We start from the raw sequence: 21,231 nt of genomic DNA, 5'->3' as shown, positions 1-21,231 counted from the left end.
GTGCTTCTATGGAGTGACTGACAATGCTCATCGAGGTCCGAAATATCCTGCAAGTCCGAATTACCTGTCGGCTACTGTATTTGAACAATGTGGTTTACATTGCATAGAGGAACCTAAAGTATTCTCCTCCTTGGTCGAATTCCATGGTGCTTGCTGCATGTCTTGCAAAGAAACACTATTCTGCAACATTTAGTTTCACTATTCATCATCCTGTAGTCGTGTCATCCTTGTATTCTGTAAATTAAAGCTTGGTGTTTTTTGTTTGGTGTAACAGGTGGGCAGGGAGGAGTGGCACAGGGCAGATGCTGTGGCAGTTGCAATCAGTGGGACTTGGGTTGGGTTGCGGCCCAGGTTGCTCTTCACGAGCAGCCTCTCGTGATTAAATGGGCTGCCACTTGATCTAGTGGGCTGTTGAGCCGCCTGCCACAAAAGCGGCTTCAAACACAATGCCCAAATGCGGGGAATGGCCACTATAAGTGCTAGCGTGCTTAAAATGGAGGCAGAAAGCTGTCAGAAATTGCTGAATCAGACAAGGACGAGCCAAGAATTTTAAGTTGAATGGGTGCAAAATCATGGCAGGCGCTCCATGGTGCGAGGTTGAAACCACCTTTTTGGTCAGGTGGTATCCTGTTGACCTATGGTAAAACTCTGGTGATGTCAGTGGTGGGAATGCTGTGCCAATTGCGCCAACCTATGCCACTGCATTAAACCAGCTGTTTGCTGCTACAAATTGGTGGTATTTGATGAAATTGGGCCATAATACTATTCCAGCAACCAAGAGCTGCATCAACGGATGGGCTAGTTCGTTTTTCATGGTGTTTTACCAGCGCAAGAAGATGCGGATGTTCGTCTTTGTTCTGTGTTCCTTCGTCCGCGTCTTACGCTGGTTTGGTTGGGTTAGGTTGCATTTAGATAGGTTGATTGGTTGGTTTGGGCTATGTTGGGTTGGGAAAGGTTAGGTTGTAAGGGTTTAGGTTAAGTTAGGTTCGGTGAGGTTGAGTTGGGTTAGTTTGGGATGGGTTGGGTAAGGTTATGTTGGGTTTGGTTAGGTTAAGTTAGTTTGGGTTAGGTTAGGTGTGGTTGGCTTAGGTTGGGATGGGTTGGGCTAGGTTAGGTTCAGTAAGGTTGGGATAGGTTAGGTTGGATTAGGTTAGGCTAGTTATGGGTAGGTTGGGTTAAGTTGGGTTGGGTTAGGATAGGTTGGGTTTGGTTGAGTTAGGTAGGGTACAACGACGGCCACAAATCTAAATCAAATATACTTGGTTCAGAAAAAATGTATTAGGCATATTTTCAATGCACCTTTTCCAGCATCTACTAATGTTTTATTCTACATTTCAGGAATAGTTAAAATACACCAGACATACAATTATACGTTAAGCAGAAAATTCAAATTAGAAACTTGTAAGAACATAACAAATTTGCGTGTTCTGGCCAATTTAAAAATTAGGCATTTAAATTATCCCACTCATATAGAAAAGTGGGAAGTAGACACAGTACGATTAAACTCCGGAAAAGAGCGCTTGTCTTACACTCTTCCGTCCCTCCTCAATCACTATGACCTTAACAATTTTGACTTATTTGATTGTTCATATCAGGATATCCGCAAGTTATACACAGTGATGTATAGCTCTGATATTTCCACTACTTAACACTGGTTATACTACAAACTTTGTCTCGTTTATCAAATCCATAACCGTATTGAATTGTTTCATCTGGTTGTATGTAATTATCTGTAACAAATTGATTTCTATATTGTATTTTGCTGTACATTCAGTGTATTTATTCTACACATTTTGTAATTTGATAGCATTTCAGATATTCATTTTTCTAAGAAACTGTTTTGTATTCATTTTTGACGACTGCAAAAACTGCCTTCTGCATTACCTTAGCATTTCCTTTACTTAGTGTGTGCCCTATAGTCTGTTAAGTTTCAATTTTTGATTTATTTTACGGTAGTGCTGTTACCGCTCCGAACTTTTTCCATGGGGCTTTGGCCTAGTCAAGCTGTTCTGAAAAACAGCTTTTTGGCACAGTCCTTTCTGTATCACTGACAGAATGAAAATAAAGATTGGTTGATTGATTAGTGTAGGTTGGGTTAGTTACGCTTGGTTGCGTTGGGTTAGGATAGGTTTAGGTATGTTGGGTTGGATTTGGTTAGGTTACTAGAGGTTAGGTTAGCTAAGGTTAGGATAACATTTTGGTTGGGTTGGGTTATGTGGGGTTAGCTTAGGTTATTTCGGTTGAGGCTAGGTTGGGTTAAGTCAGGTTAGGCTAGGCTGTGTTGGGTTAGGACAGGTTCAGGTATGTTGCGTTAGGTTGGATTGCATTTGGTTAGGTTGTGATAGGTTTGTTCAGGTTAGGTTGAAAGGGTTAAGTTCGGTGAGGATAGGTTGGGTTACGTTAGGTTAGGTTTATGAGTGAAGAGAAGGAGTCCATGTGAACAGCAGTTGAACATGGGTCAGCTGGTCCTTAGGAAAAGGAGAAATCCTTTCAGAAGCGGGAGCGTTTTTCCACCTCTATCGAATCGGAGACACCGCGCTGCAAATGAAAGGAAATCGGGTTAACAGTCCCGAACATGGCTACGGAGATCGGTCCTTTGGGGCCCAGTGTGGCAATGAAAACCAGCTCAAAGATGCCGATGGGAGCCCCGGGAAGAATTTTTTCTCTGAAAGTTGATCGACTCCCTGGAATGGATTCACCCTGAGGTAGGGGACAGTGGCTCCGTAGAGCATTGCGGCTCTTGCGCTGTCCGGTGCGCTCCTGCCAGCCCTGGAAATTCCGAGTGAGGGAGTGATTTTCCTGCCAGGCCATACCCATATCCGCTGCAGTTTTCCAAGGTGAACAGCCTCTAGACAAATGTATGTAAGGAAAGTCTGGAAAACGGATCTGTAAATTTGTGAAAAGGATCGGCTCTGAGGGCTAAGCCAGTCGGGCTGGGCTCGAGAAGCAGGAATGGCACTGCACTGGGACGGCGAGGCTCGCCGCCGCCAAAAGCGGTGCTGCCGAGCCCGGACCAGCGTCGGGACCTTCCTGTGGAAAGCCACAGCTGTGCTTGTGTGGGGCCTTCACGGCCGAGGTTCTTCCTGCGGCCGGCAGAAAACAGCCAACTTAGAACTGGCACGGACAGGAGAATCCGACTGTCTAATTAAAACAAAGCATTCCGAGGGCCAGCATTGGTGCTGACGCAATGTGATTTATGCCCAGTGCCTTAAATGTCAACGTGAAAAAATTCAAAAACGCGTTCGTGAACGATGAAACTATGACGCTTTTGTAGTCAAGATTCTCCAGCTATTTAGTCACGCTTTTTTGGTTGCAGTTAGGATAGATTAGGTTGGCTAGGGTAAGGTTGGGTTAGGTTGCATTGGGTTAGGTGTTGGGATGGTTTGGGTTGTATTTAGTTAGGTTGGTTTGGGTTACGTTAGGTTGCACTTAGGTTGTGATGGGGTGGTATGGGGCAGTTTAGGTTACGTTGAGTTGGAAAAGAGGTTCGGTTACGTTGTGTTAGGTTAGGTTGTAAGGGTTAAGTTAGGTTAGGTCGGGAGAGGTTAGGTTAGGTACGATAGGGTTAGGTAAGGTTAATTACCGTTAGTTTAGGTTACATTAGGTTGAGTTTGGTTGGGTTGCGTTAGGTGAGGTTGGAATAGGTTAGGCTAGGCTGGGTTTTGTTGGGTTAGGTTACGTTGCATTTAGTTAGGTTGTGATTTATTGGTTTGGGTTAGTTTAGGTTCGGTGAGGTTGGAATAGGTTAGATTAGTTAAGGTTAGGTTAACTTAGGTTGGGCTGCTTAAGTTGGTGTGGGTAGGGTTGGGTTCAGTTAGGTTAGGTGTGGTGGGGTTAGGTAAGGTTCGCTTGAGTTGGGTTAACTTAGGCTAGGTTGTGTTGGGTGACGATAGGTTCAGTTCGATTGGTTTAGGTTGGGTTGCACTTAGGTTGTGATGGGTTGGTTTGGGGTAGTTTAAGTTACGTTGGTTGGAAAAGGTTCGGTTACATTGGGTTAGGTTAGGCTGTAAGGGTTAAGCTAAGGTAAAGTTAGGTTCGATGAGGTTGCGTTGTTAGGTTGGGTTGGGGTAGGTTAGGTGTAGTTATTTTAGTTTGGTTGGGGTAGGTTAGGTTACGTTGCATTTGAATAGGTTGTGATTGGTTGGTTTTGGTTAGTTTGTTACATTATGTTGGGTTAGGTTGTGAGGGTTAAGGTTAGGTTAATTTAAGTTAGGTTCTTTGAGGTGTTGGGTTTGGTAGGGGACGGTGGTCCGTAGAGCATTGCTGCTCTTGCGCTGTCCGGTGCGCTCTTGCCAGCCCTGGAAATTCCGAGAGAGGGAGTGTGATTTTCCTGCCAGACCATACCCATATCCGCAGCAGTTCTCCAAGGTGAACAGTCTCTAGACAAATGTAGGTAAGGAAAGTCGGCAAAACGGATCTGTAAGTTTGTGAAAAGGATTGGCTCTGAGGGCTAAGCCAGTGGGGTGGGGGTCGAGAAGCAGAAATGGCACTGCACTAGGACTGGGCGAGACGCCGCCGTCAAAAGCAGTGCGGTCGAGCCCGGAGCAGCGTCGGGACCCCGTGGAAAGCCACAGCTGTACTTGTTCCGGGGCCTTCACGCCCCGAGGTTCTTCCTGCGGCCGGCAGAAACGAGCCAAATTAGTATTGGCATGGACAGAATCCGACTGTCTAATTAAAACAGCATTCCGAGGGCCAAGATTGGTGCTGACGCAATGTGATTTATGCCCAGAGCCTCAAATGTCAACGTAAAAAAATTCAAAAACCCGTGCGTGATCGATGACAGTAACTATGACGCTTTTGTAATATTCAAGATTCTCCAGCAGTTTAACCATGCTTTTTTGGTTGCGGTTAGGACAGATTAAGTTGGTTTAGGTTGGCATGGGTTAGGTTAGGTTGCATTGGGTTTGGTTGGGTTGGGTTAGGTTATGTAGAGTTGGGCAGGGTTAGGTTGGGATGGGTTAGCTTAGGCTTGGTTGTGTTGGGTTAGGATAGATTCAGTTCGGTTGAGTTGCATTAAGTTGGGTTAGGTTAGGTTGTACTTAGGTTGTGATGGGGTGAAATGGGGTAGTTTAGGTCACATTGAGTTTGAAATGGTTAGGTTCGGTTGGGTTAGGTTGTAAGGGTTACGGTTAGGTTAGGTTATGTTCGGTGAGGTTGCGTTAGGTTGGTATGGGTTGGGTAGGGATACATTAGGTTGGTTTGGTTGGGTTAGGTTACATTAAGTCAGTATATTAGGTTATGTTCGGTTGGGTTGAGTTAGGTAGGGTTGGGTTTGGTTGGGTTATGTTAGGTGAGGTTGGGTTGCGTTAGGTTAGGTGTGGTTGGGTTGAGCTAGGTTGGGTTGGGATAGGTTAGGTTTGATTGGGTTAGGTTTGGTTAGTTTATGTTAGATTGGGTTAGGTTCGGTTGGTTTAGGTTAGGTTGGTGTTTTCTGGGTTAGGTTAGGTGAGGTTACGTTGCATTTAGATAGGTTTTCATTTGTGTGTTTGGGTTAGTTTAGGTTACACTGGGTTACGTTGTATTAGGTTAGGTTTTAATGGTTAAGGTTAGGTTGTGTTCGGTTAGGCTAGGTTAGGTTAATTAAGGTTAGATTAGGTTAGCTTAGGTGTGGCTGATTAAGTTGGTTTGGGTAGGGTTTGGTCGGGTTGGGTTAGGTTAGCTTAGGTTGGGCTAGGTTAAGTTAGGTGGGGTTGGGTTAAGTTCGGTTAGGTAAGGTTGGGTTAGGTGAGGTTAGGTTGGCTTGGGTAGGTTGGTTTGGGTTAGGTTGGGTTGGGTTAACTTAATCTAGGTTGTGTTGGGTTAGGATAGGTTCTGTTCGGTTTGGTTAGCTTGGGTTGCATTAAGTTAGGTGGGGTTGGGTTAGATTAGGTTGCACTTAGGATGTGATGGGTTGGTTTGGGGTATTTTAGGTTACGTTGGTTTGGAAAAGGTTAGATTCGGTTACGTTGGTTTAGGTTAGGTATTAAGGGTTAAGGTTAGGTAAAGTTAGGTTCGGTGAGGTTGGGATTGGTTGGGTTATATTTGGGTTTGGTTAGTTAGGATGGGTTGGGTTAGGTTAGTTTACCTTATGTTAGGTTGAGTTTGGTTAAGTTGGTTTGGGTTGGGTTAGATAAGGTTATGTTGGGTTAGGTTAGGTTAGGTGTAGTTTTTTAGGTTGGGTTTGGGTAGGTAAGGTTACGTTGGATTTAAATAGGTTGTGATTGGTTGGTTTGTGTATGTTACGTTGGGTTGGGTTTCGTTGGGTTAGGTTAGGTTGTAAGGGTTAAAGTTAGGTAAAATTAGGTTCGGTGAGGTTGTGTTGGGTTAGGTTTGGGGCGGTGGCTACGTAGAGCATTGCGGCTCTTGCGCTTTTCGTTGTGCTCCTGCCAGCCGTGGAAATTCCGAGTGAGGGAGTTTGATTTTCCTGCCAGACCATAAGCATATCCGCAGCAGTTCTGCAAGGTGAACCGTGTCTAGACAAATGTAGGTAAGGAAAGTCGGCAAAACGGATCTGTAACTTTGTGAAAAGGATTGGCTCTGAGGACTAAGCCAGTCGGGCTGGGGTCCAGAATTAGGAATGGCACTGCACTGGGACTGGGCGAGGCTCGCCGCCGTCCAATGCGCTGCGGTTGAGCCCGGACCAGCGTCGGGACCCGCCTGTGGAAAGCAACAGCTTTGCTTGTTCCGGGGCCTTCACGCCCGAGGTTCTTCGTGCGGCTGGCAGAAAACAGGCAACTTAGAATTTGCACAGACAGGAGAATCCGACTGTCTAATTAAAACAAAGCATTCCGAGGGCCAGCATTGGTGCTGATGTAATGCGATTTATGCCCAGTGCCTCAAATGTCAATGTAAAGAAATTACAAAAACGCGTGCGTGAACGATGAAACTATGATGCTTTTGTAATATTCAAAAGATTCTCCAGCTGTTTAACCACGCTTTTTGGTTGCGGTTAGGGTAGATTAGGTTGGCATGGGTCAGGTTAGGTTGCATTGGGTTCGGTTGGGTTGTGTTAGGTTACATCGGATTTTGCAAGGTTGGGTTCGGTCGGTTATGTTGGGTTGGGTCATGTGAGGTTGGGTTCGGTTAGCTTAGGCTAGGTTATGTTGTTTTAGGATAGGTTCAGTTCGGTTGGGTTAGGTTGGATAGCATTAAGTTAGGTTGGGTTAGGTTAGGTTGCACTTAGGCTGTAATGGGGCGGTATGGGGTAGTTTAGGTTACGTTGAGTTGGAAAAGGTTAGGTTCGGTTACGTTGAGTTAGGTTAGTTGTAAGGGTTAAGGTTAGGCTAGGTCGTTAGGTTCGGTGAGGTTGCGTTAGGTTAGGTTGGGATGGGTTGGGTAGGGATACTTTAGGTTGGGTTTGGTTGGGTTGGGTTAGTTTAGGTTAGGTTAGGTTTCGGTTGGGTTAAGTTGGGTTAGGTTGGGTTCGGTTAGGTTAGGATAGATTGGGTTAGTTTGGGTTGGGTCGGGTTAGGTTAGGTACGATAGGGTTAGGTAAGGTTAATTAATGTTAGGTTAGGTTACAATACATTAAGTTAGGATATGTTAGGTTAAGGTTGGTTGGGTTGAGTGAAGTGTTGAGTTATGTTAATTTGGGATGGGTTGCTTAGGTTGGGTTAGGTTAGGTTGGGTAGGGTTGCGTTTGGTTAGTTTAGGTGTGGTTGGGTTGTGTTGAGCTAGGTTAGATTGGGTTGGAATAGGTTAGGTTAGTTTTGATTAGGTTGGGTTAGGTTAAGTCAGTTTAGATTGGGTTGGGTTAGGTTTGGTTAGGTTGGGTTAAAAAAGATTAGGTTGGGTTAGGTTGATTGGGTTAGGTTTTTAGGGTTAAGGTTATGTTAGGCTAAGATAGGTTCGGTGAGGTTGGGATGGGTTGGGATAGGTTAGGTTGGGTGTGCTAGGTTGGGTTGGGTTAGGCTAGGTTCGGTTAGTTAAGGTTAGGTCAGGTTAGCTTAGATAAGGTGTGGTTGCTTAAGTTGGTTTGTGTACGGTTTGGTTAGGTTAGGTTGGGTCGGGTTGGGTTCAGTTATCTTAAGTTGGGTACGGTTGGGTTTGGTTAAGTTAGGTTAGGTGTGGTCGAGTTGGGTTAGGTAAGGTTGGGTTAGGTTGGGTTATGTGAGGTGAGGTTGGGTTAGGTTAGCTTGGGTTGGTTTAGGTTAGGTTGGAAAATGTTAGGGTCAGTTAAGTGGGATTAGGTTGGGTAACGTTAGGTTGGGTTGGGTTAACTTAGTCTAGGTTGTGTTGGGTTAGGATAGGTTCTGTTCGGTTTGGTTAGCTTGGGTTGCATTAAGTTAGGTAGGGTTGGGTTAGGTTGGGTTGCACTTAGGATGTGATGGGTTGGTTTGGGGTATTTTAGGTTATGTTGGTTTAAAAAATGTTAGGTTAGGTTACGTTGGGTTAGGTTAGGTTGTAATGGTTAAGGTTAGGTAAAGTTAAGTTAGGTTCGGTGATGTGTTAGGTTTGGTTTTGGTTAGTTTAGGTTAGGTTGAGTTAAGTTGGTTTGGGTTGAGTTAGGTTAGGTTTTGTTGGGTTAGGTTATGTTGGATTGTGTTGTTTTGGGTCGGGATGGGTTAGGTTAGGTGTAGTTATTATAGGTTTGGTTGGGTTCGGTTAGGTTACGTTGCATTTAAATAGGTTGTGATTGGTTGGTTTGTGTTAGTTTATGTTACGTTGGGTTGGGTTAGGTTAGGTTGTAGGGGTTAAGGTTAGGTTAACTTAAGTTGGGTTCGGTGAAGTTGTGTTGGGTTAGGTAGGGGACGGCGGCTCCATAGAGCGTTGCGGCTCTTGCGCTGTCCGGTGCGCTCCTGCCAGCCCTGGAAATTCCTAGTGAGGGAGTGTGATTTTCCTGCCAGACCATGCCCATATCCGCAGCAGTTCTTCAAGGTGAACAGTCTCTAGACAAATGTAGGTAAGGAAAGTCGGCAAAACGGATAACTTTTTGAAACGGATTGGCTCTGAGGGCAAAGCCAGTCGGGCTGGGGTCCAGAAGCAGGAATGGCACTGCACTGGGACTGGGCGGGGCTCCCCGCCGTCAAAAGCGGTGCGGCCGAGCACGGACCAGCGTCGGGACCTTCCTGTGGAAAGCCACTGCTGTGCTTGTTCCGGGGCCTTCACACCCGAGGTTCTTCCTGCGGCCGGCAAAAAACATCCAACTTCGAACTGGCACGGACAGGAACATCCGACTGTCTAATTAAAACAAAGCATTCCGTGGGCCAGCATTGGTGCTGATGCAATGTGATTTATGCCCAGTGCCTCAAATGTCAAAAAAATTCAAAAACGCGTTCGTGAACGAAGAGAGTAACTATGACGCTTTTATAATACTCAAAAGATTCCCCAGCTGTTTAACCATCTGTTTAACCATGCAGGTTTGGTTGGGTTAGTTTAGGTTGCACTTAGATAGTGATGGGGTGGTATGGGGTAGTTTAGGTTACGTTGAGTTGGAAAGGGTTAGTTTCGGCTACATTGAGTTAGGTTAGTTGTAAGGGTTAAGGTTAGGTTAGGATAAGTTAGGTTCGGTGAGGTTGCGTTATATTAGGTTGGGATGTGTTGGGTAGGGATACGTTAGGTTAGGTTGTGTTTAGTTTGTTTGGGTTAGCTAGTTTGGGTTAGGTTAGTTTAGGTTAGGTTATATTAGGTTAGGTTCGGTTGGGTTAAGTTGGGTTAGGTTAGGTCAGTTTCGGTTAGGTTAGGTTCGGATAGATTAGGTTGGGTTGGGAAGGGTTAGGTTAGGTACGATAGGGTTAGGTAAGGTTAATTAACGTTAGGTTAGGTTACATTACATTAGGTTAGGTTAGGTTCGGTTGGGTTGAGTTAGGTTTGGTTGGGTTAGGTTGGGTTGCGTTAGGTTGGGTTGGGTTGCATTAGGTTAGGTGAGGAGTGGTTCGGTTGAGCTAGGTAAGGTTGGGTTGGGATAGGTTAGGTTTGATTGGGTTGGGTTAGGTTAGTTTGGGTTGGGTTAGGTTTGGTTAGGTTGGGTTGGTTTAGGCTAGGTTGGGTTTTGTTGGGTTAGGTTAGGTAAGGTTACGTTAAATTTAGATAGGTTGTGTTTTGTTGGTTTGGGTTTGTTCAGGTTACGTTGGGTTAGAAAAGGTTAGGTCGGGTTACGTATGATTAGGTTAGGTTTTAAGGGTCAAGGTTAGGTTAAGTTAGGTTCGGTGAGGTTGGGATAGGTGAGGTTAGGTTAGCTTTGTTAAGGTTAGATTAGGTTAGGTTAGCTTAGGTTGGGTTGGGTAGGGTTGGATGAGGTTAGGTTGGGTTGGGTTCAGTTAGGTTAGGTTGGGTTGGGTTCAGTTAGGTTAGGTTAGGTTGGGTTTCGTTGGGTTAGGTTAAGTTAGGTTATGTGTGGTTGGGTTGGGTTAGGTGAGGTTATGTCAGGTCAGGTTAGGTTGGCTTGGGTAGGTTAGGTTAGGTTGGGTTGGTTTAGGTTAGTTGGAAAATGTTATGTACGGTTAAGTTGTGTTAGGTTGGGTAAGGTTAGGTTAGGTTGGGTTGGGTTAACTTAGGCTAGGTTGTGTTGGGTTAGGACAGGTTCGGTTAGGTTAGGTTGGGTAGCATTTAGGTGCGGTTGGTTTAGGTTGCACTTAGATAGGTTGTGATGGGTTGGTTTGGGGTAGATTAGGTTACGCTGGTTTGGATAAGGTTAGGTTCGGTTAGGTTAGGTTGTGAGGGTTAAGGTTAGGTAAATGTAAGTTAGGTTCGGTGAGTCGTTAGGTTAGGTTGGGATTTGTTGGGTTATGTTTGGGTTGGGTTAGGATGGGTTAGTTTGGTTGGGTTAGGTTAGTTTAGATTAGGTTAGGTTGAGTTGGGTTAAGTTGGTTTGGGTTAGGTTTTGTTGGGTTGGGTTAAGTTATGTTGGGTTGGGTTGGGCTGTTTTGGGTCGGGTTGGGTTAGGTTAGGTTTGTCTAGGTCAGGTTAAGTGTAGGTTTTTTAGGTTGGGTTCGGTTGGGGTAGGTTAGGTTACGGTGGGTTGGGTTAGGTTAGGTTACGTTGCGTTTAAATAGGTTGTGATTGGTTGGCTTGGGTTAGTTTATGTTACGTTGGGTAGGGTTTCGTTGGGTTTGGTTAGGTTGTAAGGGTTAAGGTTAGGTTAATTTAAGTTAGGTTCGGTGTGATTGTGTTGGGTTAGGTAGGGGACGGTGGCTCCGTAGAGCATTGCGGCTCTTGCGCTGTCCGGTGCGCTCTTGGCAGCCCTGGAAATTCCGAGTGATGGAGTGTGATTTTCATCCCAGATGATACCCATATCCGCAGCAGTTCTCCAATATGAGCAGTCTCTAGACAAATGAAGATAAGGAAAGTCGGCTAAACGGATTTGTAACTTTGTGAAAAGGATTGGTTCTGAGGGCTACGCCAGTCGGGCTGGGGTCCAGAAGCAGGAATGGCAGTGCACTGGGAATGGGCGAGGGTCGCCGCCGTGAAAAGCGGTGCAGCCGAGCCCGGAATAGCGTCGGGACCTTCCTGTGGAAAGCCACAGCTGTGCTTGTTCCGGGGCCTTCACGCCCAAGGTTCTTCCTGCGGCCGGGAGAAAACAACCAACTTAGAACTGGCACGGACAGGGGAATCCGAATGTCTAATTAAAACAAAGCATTGCGACGGCCAGCATTGGTGATGACGCAATGTGATTTATGCACAGTGCCTCAAATGTCAACATAAAAATTCAAAAAACACGTTCGTGAACGATGAGAGTAATTATGATGCTTTTGGAATATTCAAAAGATTCTCCAGCTGTTTAACCACGCTTTTTTGGTTGCGGTTAGGATAGATTAGGTTGGTTTAGGTTGGCATGGGTTAGGTTAGGCTGGGTTAGGTTCCATTTGGGTTCGGATGGGTTAGGTTGCATTGGGTTCGGTTGGGCTAGGTTGGGTTGGGTTAGGTTATGTCGGCTTGGGCAAGGTTGAGTTAGGTTAGGTTAGGTTGGTTTGGATTAGCTTAGACAAGGTTGTGTTGTGTTAAGATAGGTTCGGTTGGGTTAGGTTGGGTTGCATTAAGGTTGGGTTGGGTTAGGTTAGGTTGCACTTAGGCTATGATGGGGTGGTATGGTGTAGTTTAGGTTACATTAGGCTAGGAAAGGTTGTTTTCGGTTGCATTGGGTTAGTTTAGGTTGTAAGGGTTGAGGTTAGGTTTGGTTAAGTTAGGCTCGGTAAGGCTGCGTTAGGTTAGTTTGGGATGGGTTGGGTTGGGATATGTTCGGTTAGGTATGGTTGGGTTGGTTAGGTAAGGTTGGGTTGGGTTGGGTTAGTTTAGATTTGGTTAGGTTAGGCTAGGCTAGGTTGCACTTAGGTTGTGATTGGTTGGTTTGGGTTAGTTTAGGTTACGTTGGGTTCGAAAAGGTTAGCTTCGGTTAAGTTGGGATAGGTTGGGTTGTAAGGGTTAAGGTTAGGTTAAGATAGGTTCGGTGAGGTTGCGTTAGGTTAGGTTGGGTTGGGTTAGTTATGTTGGGTTAGATTGGGTTGGGGTAAGTTAGGTTACTTCAGGTTAGGTTAGGTTAACTTAGGTTGGGTTGGGTTAAGTTGGTTTGGGTTGGGTTTGGTTGGGTTAGGTCACGTTGAGTTGAATTCGGTTTGGTTAGGTTAGGTTAGGATAGATTAGGTTGGGTTGGGATGGGTTAGGCTAGGTGTGGTTGGGTTGGGTTAGGTTAGTTTAGGTTAGGTTATCTTAGGCTAAGTTGGGTTGGGTTAATTTGGTTTGGTTTAGGTTAGGTTGGGTTGGGTTTGGTTACGTTAGTTTAGGTTGGGATGGGTTTGGTTAGGTTAGGTTGGGAAAGTTAGGTTAGGTTAGATTGAGTTAGGTTTGGTTGGGTTATGCTTGCTAGGTTAGGTTGAGTTGGGTTGGGTTAGGTATGCCTGGGTTTGGTTAGCTTAGGTTGGGTGGGGTTAGGATAGGTTATGTTATGTTAGGATGGGTTGTGTTGGGTTGGATTTAATTGGGTTAGGTTAGGTTAGATTGGGTTAAATTGGGTTGGTCTGGATCGGGTTGTGTTAGGTTAGGCTAGGTTAGGTTAGTTTAGGTTGAGATATGCTGTTAGTTTATGTTTGGTTGGGTTGTGTTACGTTAGGTTGGGTTCGGTTAGGTTGGGTTGGATTAGTTACGCTTGGTTGCGTTGGGTTATAGGTTTAGGTATGTTGGGTTGGGTTGAGTTGCATTTGGTTAGGATAGGTTTGTTTAGGTGAGGTGAGGTTAGGTTTGGTTGTGTTAGGTTAATTTAGGCTACTAGAGGTTAGGTTAGCTAAGGTTAGGTTAGGTTAGATAAGGTTCGGTTGGGTTAAGTTTAGTGAGGTTGGGTTGGGTTACGTGGGGTTAGCTTAGGTTACTTCGGTTGAAGCTTGGTTGGGTTGGGTTTAGTTCGGTTAGGTTAGTATGGATTAGGTTAGGCTAGGTTATGTTTGGTTAGTATAGGCTCATGTAGGTTGGGCTGGGTTAGGTTAGGTTGGATTGGGTTCGCTTGGGTGAGGCTGCATTTTGTGCGGTTAGGTTAGGTTTGGTTGGGTTAGGTTATGTCGGGTTGGGCTAGGTTGGTTCAGGTTGGGTTGGGTTAGATGAGGTTTGGTAGGGTTAGCTTAGGCTAGGTTGTGTTCGGTTAGGATAGGTTCAGTTCGGTTGGGTTAGGTTGGTTTGCATTAAGTTAGGTTGGGTTGGGATAGGTTAAGTTGCACTTAGGTTGTGATGGGTTGGTTTGGGGTAGTTTAGGTTACGTTGGGTTAGGTTAGGTTGTAAGGTTTAAGGTTAGGTTCGGTGAGGTTTCGATAGGTTAGGTTGGGATGGGTTGGGTTGGGGTATGTTAGGTAAGGTTAGGTTGGGCTAGTCAGGTTGGGTGAGGTCGTGTTGGGTTAGGTAGGTTAGTTTAGTTTAGGTTACGTTAGCTTAGGCTAGGTTGGGTTGGTTTCGGTTAGGTTAGGATGGGTTGGGTTCGGTTTGGTTAGGTTAGGTTAGGATAGATTAGGTTGGGTTAGGTTAGGTTAGGCTGGGTTGGGTTGCGTTAGGTAGTGTTAGGTTAGGTTGGGTTGTGTTGGGTTGCTTTCATTTAGGTAAGGTTAATTGCGATTGGGTTAGGTTAGGCTGGGTTGCGTTAGGTAGTGTTAGGTTAGGTTGGGTTGTGTTGGGTTGCTTTAATTTAGGTAAGGCTATATGCGATTGGGTTGGGTTGAGTTAGGTTAGGTTGGGTTGCATTGGAATAGGTTAGGCTGGGTTGGGTTAGGTTGGGATAGGTTAGGTTGGGTTGGTCTAGGTTAGGTTATGTTAGGTAGGGTTGGGTTAGGTTATGTTAGGTTGGGTTGGGTTTGGTTTGGATTGGTTGCGTTTTGTTGGGTTTTGCTGGATTGGGTTAGATTAGCTTAGGTTGGATTCGGATGGGGTGGTTAGGTTAGCTGCGGCGGGGCTGTGTTAGGTTCGGTTGAGTTGGGTTAGGTTGAGTTAGGTTAGGTTAGGTTGTTTTGGGTTGGGTGGGTTAGGTTAGCTAGGTTTAGTTGGGTTGGGTTAGGTTAGTGTAGGTTGGGATGGATTGGGTTAGGTTAGGTTGGGTTGGGTTAGGTTAGGTTGGATTTGGTTGGGTTAGGTTGGGTTGGGTCGGGAGATGTAAGGTTGGGTTCGGTTAGGTTGGGTTAGGTTAGGTTGCATTGGGTTCGGCTGGGTTAGGTTGCATTTTGCACGGTTGTGTTAGGTTGCATTTTGCACGGTTGGGTTAGGTTATGTCGGGTTGGGCTAGGTTCGGTTAGGTGATGTTAGGTTGGGTTGGGTTAGGTGAGGTTCGGTTGGGTTAGCTTAGGCTATGTTGTGTTCGGTTAGGATAGGTTAAGTGCGGTTTGGTTAGGTTGGGTTGCATTAAGTTAGGTTGGGTTATAGATTAGGTTGCATTTAGATAGGTTTTGATGGGTTAGTTTTGGGTAGGTTTTTTACGTTGGGTTGGAAAAGGTTAGGTTCGGTTACGTTGGGTTTGGTTAGGTTGTAAGGTTTAAGATTAGGTTAGGTTAATTTAGGTTCGGTGAGGTTTCGACAGGTTAGGTTGGGATGGGGTATGTTAGGTTAGGTCAGGTTGGGTTGGGTTAGGTTAGGTTAGTTTAGTTAAGGTTAGGTTAGGCTAGCTTAGGTTGGGTAAGGTTATTTTAGGTTAAGATAGGTTAGGTTAGTTTATCTTGGCTTGGGTTGTCTTACGTTAGGTTAGGTTAGGTTAGGCTTGGTTGCGTTGGGTTAGGATAGGTTTAGGTATGTTGGGTTGCGTTAGGTTAGGTTAGGTGAGGATAGGTTAGGTTAGATTTGGTTGGGTTAGGTTACGTTGGGTTATGTAGGTTAGGTTAGGTCAGGTCAGGTTACTTTAGGTTAGGAGAGGTTAGGTTAGCTAAGGTCTGGTTAGGTTAGATTAGGTTAGGTTGCATTAGGATAAGTTCAGTTAGGTTGGGCTGGGATGGGTTACGTGGGGTTAGCTTAGGTTACTTATGTTTGGTTTGATTAGTATGGGTGGGGTTAGGTTAGGTTAGGTTGTGTTGGGATAGGATAGGTTAAGGTAGTTTGGGTTGGGTTAGGTTGAGTTGCATTTGATTAGGTTGTGATGGGTTGGTTTGGATTAGTTTAGGTTGGGTTAAGTTAGGTTTGTTTGTAAGTGTTAAGGCTAGGTTTGGATAATTTAGGTTCGGTGAGGTTAGGTTGGGCTAGGTTAGGATGGGTTATATTAGGTTGTAAGGGTTAGGGTTAGGTTAGGTTAAGTTAGGTTTGGTGAGGTTGGATTGGGTTAGGTTGAGATGGATTGAGTTGGGATAGGTTATGTTGGGTTGGGTTTGTTAGGTTCAGTTAGGTTGGGTTAGGTTAGTTTAGGTTAGGTTAGCTTGGGTTGGGTTAAGTTGGTTTGGGTTGGGTTTGGTTTGGTTAGGTTGGGTTGGGTTTTGTTGGGTTGGGTAAGCTTAGGTTTGGTTCGGTTGGGTAGGTTAGGTCAAGTTAGGTGTGGTTGGGTTGGATTTGGTTATGTTGGGTTGGGTTTGGTTATGTTATGTTGGATTGGGTTGGGTAAGTTAGGTTGGGTTAGGTTAGGTTAGTTTAGGTTTGGTTCACTTAGGCTAGGTTGCTTTGGGTCAAGTTTGTTTGGGTTGGGTTTAGGTTCGGATGGGTTGGGTTAGGTTGGGTAAAGTTAGGTTAGGCTGGGTTAGGTTAGGTAAGGTTAGTTTAGGTTGGGTTGGCTTGGTTTGGGTTAGGTTAGGTTTGATTGGATTGGGTTTCGTTGGGTTGGGTTAGGTTAGGTAATGTTAGGTTAGGTTGGGTTGGCTTGGTTTGGGGGTAGGTTATGTTAGGTTAGGTTGGGTTAAATTAGGTTAGGCTGGGTTGGTTTGGGTCGGGTTGGGTTGAGTTAGGCTAGGTTAGGTTAGGCTGTGTTGGGTTAGGTTAGGTTGGGTTGGGTTTCGTTGGGTTAGGTTAGGTAAGGTTAGGTTAGGTTGGCTTGGTTTGGGTTAGGTTATGTTAGGTTAGGTTGGGTTGGGTTGGGTTAAATTAGGTTAGGTTGGGCTGAGTTGGTTTGGGTCGGGTTGGGTTGAGTTAGGTTAGGTTAGGCTGTGTTGGGTTAGGTTAAGTTAGGTTGAATTGGGTTAGGTTAGTTGAGTTGGGTTGGGTTAGGTTAGGTTACGTTGCACTTAGGTTGTTGATTGGTTGGTTTGGGTTAGTTTAGTTTACGTTGCTTTGGGAAAGGTTAAGTTGGGTTGGGTTGTGTTGGGTTAGGTCAAGTTCTAAGGGTTAAGGTTAGGTTAGGTTAAGTTAGGTTCGGTGATGTTGGGTTGGGCTAGGTTGGTATGGGTTGGGTTGGGAGAGGTTAGGTTGGGTTGGTTAGTTAGGTTGGGTCAGGTTGGGTTCGGTTAGGTTAGGTTAGGTTGCATTGGGTTCGGTTGGGGTATGTTGCATTTTGTTCGTTTGGGTTAGGTTGGTTGGGTTTGGTTATGTCGGGTTTGGCTAGGTTGGGTTAGGTGGGTTAGCTTAGGCTAGGTTGTGTTCGGTTAGGATAAGTTCAGTTTGGTTGGGTTAGGTAGCGTTGCATTAAGATAGGTTGGGTTGGGATAGGTCAGGTTGCACTTAAATAGGTAGTGATGGGTGCTTTTGGGATGTTTAGGTTAAGTTGGGTTGGAAAAGGTTAGGTTCGGTTACGTTTGTTCAGGTTAGGTTCTGAGGGTTAAGGTTAGCTTAGGTTAAGTTAGGTTCTGTGGGGCTTCGTTTGGTTGGGATGGGTTGGGTTAGGTTAGTTTAGTTTAGGTTCGCATAGGTTAGGTTAGGTTGGGTTAAGTTGTTTTGGGTTGGGTAAGGTAGGTTAGGTTTGGGGTCGGTTTGGTTAGGTTAGGTTGGGTTGGGTTGCGTTTGGTTGGGTAAGGTTGGGTTGGGTTAGTTAGGTTGGGTTAGGTTAGGTTAGTTTAGGTTTGGTTCGCTTAGGCTAGGTTGTGTGGGGATAAGTTTGGGTTGGGTTAGGTTAGGTTTGGTAGTGTTGGGTTCGGTATGGTTAGGTTAGGTTAGGATAGATAAGGTTGGGTTAGGTTGAGTTGTGTTGGGTTGCGTTAGGTTAGGCTAGGTTAGGTGTGGTTGGGTTGGGTTGAGTTAGGCTAGGTTGGGTTGCTTTGGAATAGGTTAGGTTGGGTTAGGTCAGGTTGGGTTGGGTGGGTTTGAGTTAGGTTAGGTTAGGTCAAAAGCGGTGCGGCCGAGCCCAGACCAGCGTCGCGACCTTCCTGTGGAAAGCCACAGCTGTGCTTGTTCCGGGACCTTAACGCCCGAGAGTCTTGCTGCGGCCGGCAGAAATCAGCCAACTTAGAACTGGCGTGGACAGGAGAATCCGACTGTCTAATTAAAACAAATCATTCCGAGGGCCAGCATTGGTGCTGACGCAGCGTTTGAAATTGAATAAAGGCAGGTTTAGTGAATGCACAGATGTCTCAGAAATGCAGCTTCAAGATATGTACTGAGGCGTACATGAGTAATTATAAGCATCTAAACTACAGATGTATGTTTCTTGTAAATTTCATCCATGCCTGTAGTGCAGTCGCAGCAACATCATGCGGGCACCCATTGAAACCCCCCCCCCTTTAGCAATTTATGGCGCTGGCCCACCAGATGGAACGCGTGTAGGTGAGATGGTGGACGCGCATGAGGGAGCAAGAACATGCTGTAAGAGAAATGCTTTCGCATTACTGCACCTAAGCAGTCTTCAGAGCACCCCCGGAATTTTTGTTGTTGAGGTGCATCATCACATAAAAATGTTCAATTATATCCAAACACCATACTTGATAAATATACCTAAACGGGCGACATTATAGTTTACAAAATTTTATATGTTAGACTGAGCCATTAAAGAAATAGCATAGTTCCATAGTTTAGTTTTTTCTGAATTAAATGGTATAATATTAATTGAAATTGCGCCATAAAAACAAACAATGAAAAATTCCGTAAGACTAGTCGTGTCGGCAAAAACATGAAGCGGAGAAAATCGCACTAGAAGTGCGCGCGCCAGCCATTAGAACGTTGTTGTAAAGGCTTCAGAAAACAGCAGAATGCGGACATCCCAAAAGGATCTCAAAATAGTGAGTGATAGCAGGATGTAGGGAAGAGCGTCAGCTTTCGAACAAAACCAAGATGGCAGCCATCGGGAGACGTGGTCGCGAAGTTCTGCCGCATTTATGCCACACAACGTAGGCGTGAAATATATTGATTTTTAGTTGCTGGAGGTTAAATTAGACCTAGAAACTTTTTAGGCAGGTACTTTAGAGTGTACTGAACCCGAATATGGCATTTTTGTGAAATAGAAATTTTTACATTTTTTACCATTTCAATACCCGCGTCTCTTCTGAAATCTACTGTATTATCCAGGGCCTAAGTCACTGTTTTTAGCCCCTTTACCTGTACCCAAACACTGCCTGTAATGAAGTTGACACGGCAGCTGAAGCCCTTGTAACTGGTGGCTACTTGTGACTATAAATTACACTTAAATGCAGGCGCACCAACTTCACGGCATGTAGATACAGCATATGCACACAAAATGTAGGTGACCTCTAGGTACCGTACAGCAGTCCATTTTCAGTTACAGAGAAGAATTAGATTAATTCCAATATACAATTTCACGAAACTTCCCAAACTGTATGGCTGCATAGGTATTAACTTACTTCTCTTGATGTTCAGAAATGTCGAACTCGTCTTCAGACCATAGCACAGCTAAATCACTTGCTCTCCTGACAGGCTTTGATGTAGCTATGCAGAAGAACTGCAGAAAAAAAAACAATGAGACATTACTGTACAAGCTTTTTTCATTACTCAAGTATCTAACATAACATAAGGAACTCTGAAAACAACAGAAAAAATTACCAAAAAGGGTACTTCTTCGACCATTTTAGGTTAGAGGGTCCATCAAACAGTTTTTAAGGTAGCTATAAAATTCCTGCATTATGTAAAGTAAAGGCCACTGAGCATTCATGCTGTACATACAAGTACTCAAAAGCGAGCCAATAATTTACAAATTCTTTTTTTTCAAATATTCACAATTCCATGGTATGCGGTGATGCCTGCTGCCAGTTTCTTGTTAGACTCCTGCTTTAAAGGACTATGGACACCTAATTTTATAGCGTGTTTTCTTCTGTCAAACAATGCAACAGACATCAGAATACATAGATTACCAGGTGGTATTTGCCTACAACCTCTAAATAATTCATAATTGAATTTCTTCTCATGCTGTTTCAGTTTCGGTTTCATTGACTCAACGACGACTGTGACGTCAAGTTGATGTTTTGGTCATGTGATCCACTAGGAAAACTGCAATATAATTGCTGATATGTAGTTTTAATTTACTAAGACATTTAATCCAGCCTCTTTCAAGACCTGGAATGACAAAAAATGACCTGTCAGCAATTAAATTAGCTTTTCTAGTGGATCATGTCACCAAAACATCAACTTGTCGTCGTTCGGTCGACGAAACCGAAACTGAAACAACGTCAAGAAGTTCAATTATAAATTAATTAGCGGTCGTACACGAACACTACAAGTTAAATATATTCTAATGACACCCTACTGAGGCTTTTCTCGGATTCTTAATTACATCCACTAAGTTTAGCAGATATTGAACATATCATTCTCACGCATATAAATTTTAAAAATATACGTTTTTCTGGCCTCAACTCAGATGATTTGTACGGGAAACACTGCACGTAATCCACACGGTCATCCCGCTCCCCGGCTCACTAACAAAATTTTGAGGTGTATATTAGATGTTGTTGTTTGTTAGTGGCCATTTATTAATAAAATAACAGTGGACAGAAAACATGTTGGTAGCCGCAGTATCTGCTATGGAATCCTGAAGCAATTGAGCTGCGACTAGCGAGAATAAAAGAACAGTGAGAGGGAAAGAAAGGGGCGAGCGATAGTAAGAGCATAGGAGTATGGGGTAGTATGCTTTAAGTACAAATACAGAATAGGAGATAAATGCGGTCTCGAAGGCATTTTATGGCAACTCGCCATTTACAGTCACTATTTAAGCTTTTCAACTCGCGTACTAGTGTTTTCCTAGTAACGTTCGCGGCCTCATTACTGCGTCATGCGAAACATCGTCACCGGCCACCGACAGCGTTTCGGCTTCAGTTTGTTCTTTCTGCTGCTCTAAAGGGCCGGTGTTATTTCGACCAGGTGAAAATAACGGAAAGCCAAGCCAAATCGTTACTCCGACCTGGTCGTAATAACGAAAGCGTTATTTTCACCCGTGGATTATAGATTGGCTTGGCGTCATTTGTGATTTGTGGATCGCGGTCGTGCGGGCGCGGGCGTTTTGCATCGCTTGCTTGTTTGGTCGGCCTCTGGATGCTCTGGACGTGTGGTGTGGTACATTCGTTGTGAAAGGACGCTTGTATGGTTTGTGTGCTCGCACTTGTGTAGTGCCTGTGCCTTCGAAGGCGCTCCAGAAAAATGAAAGTCTTTTCGAAGCTTTCTCAGGAAAATCATGTCGTAATTGACCGTATGAAAATACGCTTTCATTTCGCGTAATTTATGGGCTGTTCGAGTGGCCATATGTGCGCTCCTCCGTTCCGAGCTTTCGTCCTGATTTGTGCAGTGTATAGGCAAGTTAGTAATGTGAATTTTTTACAATGTGTGGCAATGGTCAGAAATACGATCAGGCACGGTGGTTCTGCAGTCCCCGAGGCATCCGTCGGTCGAAGCGAGCAGCGGTCCCATACTTACAGGGTCGTCCACCGTGAACACGCGAGTGCGTGGCTGTACTCTGGAGGGCCACTGCGTCCGACACGGCCACTCATCGCAGTCGAGTGACGC

The 21,231-nt window shown here is 44.9% G+C and overlaps 1 long non-coding RNA gene across 1 annotated transcript; it reads left to right on the top strand.

The window, feature by feature from the left end:
* Window positions 1-773: 773 nt before the first annotated feature.
* LOC144113993 (uncharacterized) lies at window positions 774-14,830 on the top strand. The gene is made up of 3 exons (XR_013310930.1): window positions 774-891; window positions 13,441-13,460; window positions 14,814-14,830. It is a non-coding gene; the product is annotated as an uncharacterized LOC144113993 (long non-coding RNA).
* The last annotated feature ends 6,401 nt before the right edge of the window (window positions 14,831-21,231 follow it).

This window comes from Amblyomma americanum, chromosome 1 (genome assembly GCF_052857255.1).
Source record: "Amblyomma americanum isolate KBUSLIRL-KWMA chromosome 1, ASM5285725v1, whole genome shotgun sequence".
Taxonomy (NCBI): domain Eukaryota; kingdom Metazoa; phylum Arthropoda; class Arachnida; order Ixodida; family Ixodidae; genus Amblyomma; species Amblyomma americanum.
Note: the sequence above shows the minus strand (reverse complement) of the source record. Positions and strands in the feature narration are given on the sequence as shown.